The sequence below is a fragment of the Nicotiana attenuata genome, chromosome 12, assembly GCF_001879085.1.
Source record: "Nicotiana attenuata strain UT chromosome 12, NIATTr2, whole genome shotgun sequence".
NCBI lineage: Eukaryota > Viridiplantae > Streptophyta > Magnoliopsida > Solanales > Solanaceae > Nicotiana > Nicotiana attenuata.
Window position 1 is genome coordinate 7,172,639 of NC_032000.1, and position 7,245 is coordinate 7,179,883.

Consider the following 7,245-nt stretch of genomic DNA (forward strand, 5'->3'; position numbering starts at 1 on the left):
CTGAGGAAGTTCTTCAACAGATTGAGAAGGTACAACTTGAAACTGAATCCTGCCAAATGTGCATTCGGGGTTCCTGCCGGAAAACTACTTGGGTTCATCGTATGTCGACGAGGAATAGAACTAGATCCATCAAAGGTTAAGGCCATTCAAGACTTGCCACCGCCAAAGAACAAGAAAGAGGTTATGAGTTTCTTGGGGAGACTCAACTACATCAGCCGGTTCATAGCTCAGTCCACTGTCATTTGTGAGCCAATCTTTAAGATGTTGAAGAAGGACGCCACCACTAAATGGACTGATGATTGTCAGATAACCTTCGACAGAATCAAGGAATACCTGTTAACGCTGCCAGTTCTGGTTCCGCCCGAACCAGGTAGACCGCTATTGCTCTACCTTGCAGTACTGGATGGGGCATTCGGTTGTGTTTTGGGAGAACATGATGAAACGGGGAGAAAGGAGCAAGCCATCTACTATCTCAGTAAGAAGTTCACCCCGTACGAGGCTCGGTATTCCCTACTAGAACGCACGTATTGTGCTCTGACTTGGGTAGCTCAGAAGTTGAGGCATTATTTCTGTGCCTACACCACCTATCTTATATTGAGGATGGATCCGCTAAAGTACGTCTTTCAGAAGCCCATGCCCATGGGCAAACTGGCCAAATGGAAACTATTGCTGAGTGAGTTTGATATTGTCTACGTGACCGAGAAAGCGATCAAAGGACAAGCACTAGCCGATCATCTTGCCGAAAACCCCGTGGGCGGAGAATACGAGCCTCTAAAGACGTATTTTCCTGACGAGGATGTCTCTTTCATGGGAGAAGACATTGCAGAATCCTATGATGGCTGGAGAATGTTTTTCGATGGAGGAGCAAACTTTAAGGGAGTTGGCATAGGAGCAGTTCTAGTATCAGAAACAGGCCAATAGTATCCGGTGTCCGCCAAACTCAAGTTCCCGTGCACCAACAACATGGCCGAGTACGAAGCCTGCATCTTAGGGCTAAAACTAGCCATTGACATGAACGTTCAGGAGTTACTAGTGATCGAGGACTCAGATTTGCTCATACATCAGGTCCGAGAAGAATGGGCAACCAAGAACTCCAAGATACTCCCATATTTGCATCATGTACAAGAGTTGAGGAAGAGGTTTACAAAAATGGAATTCCGACACGTCCCCAGAATCCAAAATGAGTTCGCCGATGCATTGGCCACTCTATCATCCATGATTCAGCATCCAGATAAGAACTTTATTGATCCCATCCCAGTAAAAATCCAGGATCAACCTGCCTATTGCGCTCATGTCGAGGAAAAGGCAGACGGAAAGCCATGGTTCCATGACATTAAGAAATATTTGTCAACAGGAGAGTATCCAGAGCTTGCAAACACTACTCATAAGCGCACACTGCGGAGGTTATCCAATCACTTCTTTCACAGCGGAGGAATCCTGTATAGGAGGACTCCCGATTTGGGATTACTAAGGTGTGTCGAGGCAAGGGAAGCATCCAGGTTGTTGGAGGAGGTTCACGCAGGGACCTATGGCCCGCACATGAACGATTTCGTCTTAGCCAAGAAAATACTCCGAGCCGGTTACTTCTGGAAGACCATGGAGACAGACTACATCCAGTATGTCCGAAAGTGCCACCGCCATCAAATACATGCAGATATGATAAAGGTGCTTCCTAACGAGCTCAATGCAACTAGCTCACCATGGCCGTTCGCCGCCTGGGGGATGGATGTCATTGGACCTATCGAGCCGGCCGCATCAAATGGGCACAGGTTCATACTAGTGGCAATTGATTATTTCACCAAATGGGTTGAAGCAGCATCATATAAGGCGCTAACCATGAAGGTTGTGACAGTCTTCGTTCGCGACCGTATCATTTGTTGGTTCGGCGTCCCAGAGTCAATCATCACTGACAATGGTTCAAATCTCAACAGTGATCTGATGAAAGCAATGTGTGAAACCTTCAAGATCAAGCACAAGAATTCTACAGCGTACAGGCCTCAGATGAATGGAGCCGTAGAAGCGGCCAATAAGAACATTAAGAAGATACTAAGGAAAATGATAGAGAAACACAAGCAATGGCATGAGAAGTTATCATTCGCTCTACTGGGATACCGTACCACCGTCCGCACGTCGACTGGGGCGACACCCTATATGTTGGTTTACGGTACCGAGGCAGTCATCCCCGCCGAGGTAGAAATTCCCTCCCTGAGAATTATGAAGGAAGCAGAACGTGAAGATGCAGAATGGGTAAAAAGTCGCTACGAGCAATTATCCCTTATAGACGGAAAAAGACTGAATGCAGTTTGCCATGGTCAGCTTTATCATAATAGAATGACCAAAGCTTTCAATAAGAGAGTCAAACCAAGACAGTTCGCACCAGGGCAGTTAGTACTGAAAAAGATTTTTCCGCATCAAGATGAAGCCAAAGGGAAATTCTCTCCCAACTTGCAAGGTTCGTACATGGTTCACCGGGTTCTAACCGGGGGAGCCCTCATACTTGCAGAGATGGGCGGAGAAGTTTGGCCGAAGCCGATCAATTCAGATGCAGTGAAACGATACTATGTGTAACTACTATTGATTCCTTTATGATGTAATTTGAAATACGCCTGACCTGATTCCTATTTAAGAGGGGATACGTAGGCAGCCCTATGGGTTCGGTCACAATTCAATAAAATTTCCATTTTTCCCCGATATTGGAAACTGGGGCAGAATTTTGAGGAGGACCCTTAAAATTCCGAAGTTAACTTTCACCACCCAACGTGCGCAGCCGTCAGAGGCACCGGCCCAGTAAATTGGGGCAGAATTTTGAGGAGGACCTTCAAAATTCTGGAGCAAAAGAGGTTGCAATATCTTGAACCGTGTCGCAGTTGTCGGTTCATCTAAAATCGTTTTATCTATTACGTATTTACATCATATTTTATTATTTTGCTAAATCATGCATAAATACTATCAGAACATCTTTGTCAGCAACGCTACCCCAATGAAAGCAAGAGTCGAGTAGGACGAGCGCAGTCCGCGGGAAGACGAACTAACCTTACCCCTTGACAAAACTCACAATCTTTCTTTGAATGCAGGTACCCCAAGATATAGAATCATCGGATACGGTTACAAACTCATACTTTTCAGGAATACAACTCCCAGAATCATCACCTATTTTGAAGTGCTACTCGCACGCAACATCCCCAGCAGCCACAGTGACAATCAACTAGCAGCTGTTGTCTCTCAGCTAAGAAATTTTGTCACTCTTCACCTCTATTTTTTCACACTGCATAAGGCTACCTTTCTGCCTTCCGAGACAAAGCACTGTCTCCATCCTGCATCTCCTTGCATTGCATAAGGCTACCTTTCAGCCTTCCGAGACTAAGCACTGTCTCCATCCTGCATCTCCTTGCATTACGCATTGCATAAGGCTACCTTTCTGCCCTCCGAGACTAAGCATTGTCTCCATCCTGCATCTCCTTGCATTGCATAAGGCTACCTTTCTGCCTTCCGAGACTAAGCACTGTTTCCATCCTGCATTCCCTTGCATTGCATTAGGCTACCTCTCTGCCTTCCGATTCTAAGCACTGTGTCCATCCTGCATTCCCTTACATTGCATAAGGCTACCTTTCTGCCTTCCGAGACTAAGCACTGTCTCCATCCTGCATTCCCTTGCATTGCATAAGGCTACCTTTCTGCCTTCCGAGGTTAAGCACTACCTACATCCTGCATGGCTGAAAAATCGCCGCCTCTCATTTGCATCGGCTGAAAGATTGCCAACTCTATTTAAATCTTAACATCGGCTGAAATACCGCCATTTATGCTTTTTCATCGGCTGAAATATCGCCAACATCTTTTTAAATATCTATATACGGCTGAAAGATCGACAGTTTATACTTAATCATTATTGGCAGAAAGATCGTCAGTTTATATTTAATCATCATCGGCTGAAATATTGCCAACTTTATTTTAATCCTTGTCGGCTGAAAGATCGCCAGTTTATATTTAATCATTATCGGCTGAAAGACCGCCAATTTATATTTAATCATTATCGGCTGAAATATCGCCAACTTTATTTTAATCCTTGTCGGCTGAAATAGCACCATTTATATTTATGCCTTACATCGGCTGAAATATCGCCATTTACATTTCTTCTTCACATCGGCTGAAACATCGCCAACTTTATTTAAATTTCTGTCGGCTGAAATATCGCCATTTACATTTCTTCTTCACATCGGCTGAAATATCGCCAAATCCTGCATTTCATGGGCTGAAATATCGCCAAATCCTGCATTTCATGGGCTGAAATATCGCCAAATTGTCCAAAGGCGTCATTGTTCGGAGGCACCATTTTCATAGCCCGAGAACGCCATGCCATGGCCCGAGGACCCCGCTTTATATTCTGCACACCATTATTCAAAGGCATCATGGTTCGGAGGCACCATCATCATAGCCCAAGAACATCATTTCATAGCCTGCGAATCCCTTATTATGCGCTTCATGGCCCAGGACATCATGGTCTGAGGACGTCGACAACCGTCCAAAGACAACATTCATGGTCCAAAGGGAACTTGCATCACGTTTAAATTTATGCACAGTATACGTTGTATTGCTCACTTGCAGGTACGCCGGCTAGCAACGGCCATCTCAACAGGAGCGATCCCGCTCCAGTTCCCGCAGCCTATCAGATTTCAGCTACAACCTAAACATCGCGTCCGTCCTTTTCGAAACTCTATTGGCATATTCCGCCGATGGACCCTGAACTACATATGGCCTGATTCCTGTAAAACCAGGGATATGTAGGCAGCTCAAGAGCCAGAGCTCGGTCGAAATTCTTTGCAAATCACCTCTTTCGGTCAAAATTGGCCATCCTATCTTTACCCGATAACTCTTTCATCCTTCCCGGGTAAAGAGGGGCAGCTGTTGATACCCAATTTTTCCCTAGATATTTTTATACTCAAAATACTTTCAAAATAACATATATATGCATATATGAGCATACCCAAGTGTTTTGGTATTTTTCCAAATTTTTAAAGATTTTTTAAACCAATTTATTGTCTATTTTAATACTACAAAATTCAATAATTATTCCCAAAAAATTATCATTTTGTGAATAATTCATTTTATTCTCATATTTACACCAAAATATAATTAAGGTGATTTTTGCATATTTTTTACAGATTTATTTGGCATTTTTAAAACTAAATTGCATATAATTGCAATTATAGCCTATTTTACAATTAACAGCATTTTACAATTATAAAATCGTTTCCAGTATTTTTAGATTAATGTTTATACATTATTAGTTACTTAAGTGCTTTTAATTTGTTTTTAAAATCATTCTCACTATTTTATAAAATAAAAAAAGGGGAAAAATGGCCATTAAGTGCTAGCCAGATTTTATTTCAATTGTAGCCACATTGGACCCCCAAATTAGCCCAATTTTAGACCCAATTAATCTAGCCCAACAACCCGTTTGAACCGACCCACCCGGTCTCCCACCTAACCCCTTCTAATCACAGCCGTTGATCTAAAAGATCAACGGCCCAAATACACCCTTTCCTTTTTAATTTACCAAACCCCCCAACCCTAATTCATTTCCCTCTACCCGCCGCCCTTGAATTCCCTTCCTCTCCCATTCTCTCTGCAAACCCTAGTCGCCGCCACCCAAGCTAACCCTAATCCCTTCGATTCTCGCCGGTTTCCATGGCTTCTCAGGCCGTGAAACCCTCATACTCACCTCCTATCGCTCTTGTGCGCTTGGTATTTGAAGGTTTGAGGCTAGACCTCAAAGGTCTCCACCCAGATCTCCGCCGACTTGAGGGTTCCGGCCATCTCCGGCTTGGCTCCGGCATATCTTAGCCTCCTGAGCCTGTTTCCAGTCTTATCCGACTTAGATCGGACATTTTTCGAAGCCTTTCTCGTTCTAGGGTTCACCTGAAACCCTAGCTGTTCGAGGTTTTTCTCCAATTCTCTTCAGATCTGTGTGTATTCATGCTTTACTTTGAGTTTTTAAAAGGTTTCCCCAACTTTTCTTTATAAAATTCTTTTTCCAAAGTCACTTCTTTCTGATTTAGGGTTTCTGAAAAAAATGCTTATGTGTTTTCCGATCTTTCTTCTCCCTTTCTCGTGTATGTTTGTCTCTACCATGTTCTTATGTTTTCTCTTTTTTTTTACATGTTCTTCTACTATGTTTGCTATATTTTGTTCTTCCTTCTACTATGTTTCTGTGCTATGTTTTCACATGCTATGTTTCTGTGCTATGTTTTCACATGCTATGTTCTGCTACTTGCCTTCCATTACGACTTGATATGCTTCGCCTACTGTATTTTTCTACCATGTTCATTAAGTGTTCTTACTATGCCTGCTTAAGCATATTTTCCTCTACTGTTTCTTCTACTCTCATTGTGTTTCGAATTAATTCCATGACTCTGTTTGCATTAAACCTTCTACTGTATCTGCTTGTTTCCTCTTCTTTGCATTTGCTTCAAGTCGAAAACCCTAGGATTTGGGGTTTTTGGCGAGTTTGGTCTTGTGTGTTTGGACTAGGGTTCTATTTGAGCCTTGGACTCTCTCAAACTCACTTGGGTCCATGTACTGAGTTTAAATCCTTTTGTGTATGAATTCTTCTATACTAGACTCCTCTGATTAGCATGACAACCCCTTTTATATGTGTTAAAATCTTTCTTCAAAAGGTTTTCCAACTTGTGTTCGAATCAGAATCCTTTTTTTGGGGGTTAATTGATTGCTACTGATTCTTCTTAAGTAAAACCTTTCCTTAGCCTTTTTGACTTGGTTATTCATGAACCAATAGTTGCAAATCTCTGATTCCTTGATTTATTGGGTACTGATTGGTTCTTACCTTATTTGTTTAACCGTGTATTTCAAAATTTCTTCCCTTAATTAAACTCCTATGTATTTACCCCTAATTGCCTACTTTGCACAATGCTTACTTGATCTCTTTCCTTAAATACTCTTTTGTTCATTACCGTTTAAGTTTGAACTCCTTAATTAAAGGAAGTTCTTCTACTGATTGATTCTAATTGGTACATGGTTATTTCTTTGCCTTATTCCTTGCCTGTTTTCAAACTATAAATACATGCTCTTTTATTAACACAACACACCAACATTCGTAGTTTTCTGAACTCACACTCACACTCAAAAAGTATTCTCTCTTGTTGCTTGTACTGTGGCCTATTTGCAAGACTTCTGCTTTCTTTTTCTTGTCTCTTTCTGAAATTGGTATGTCCTAGTTTTAATTCCAGC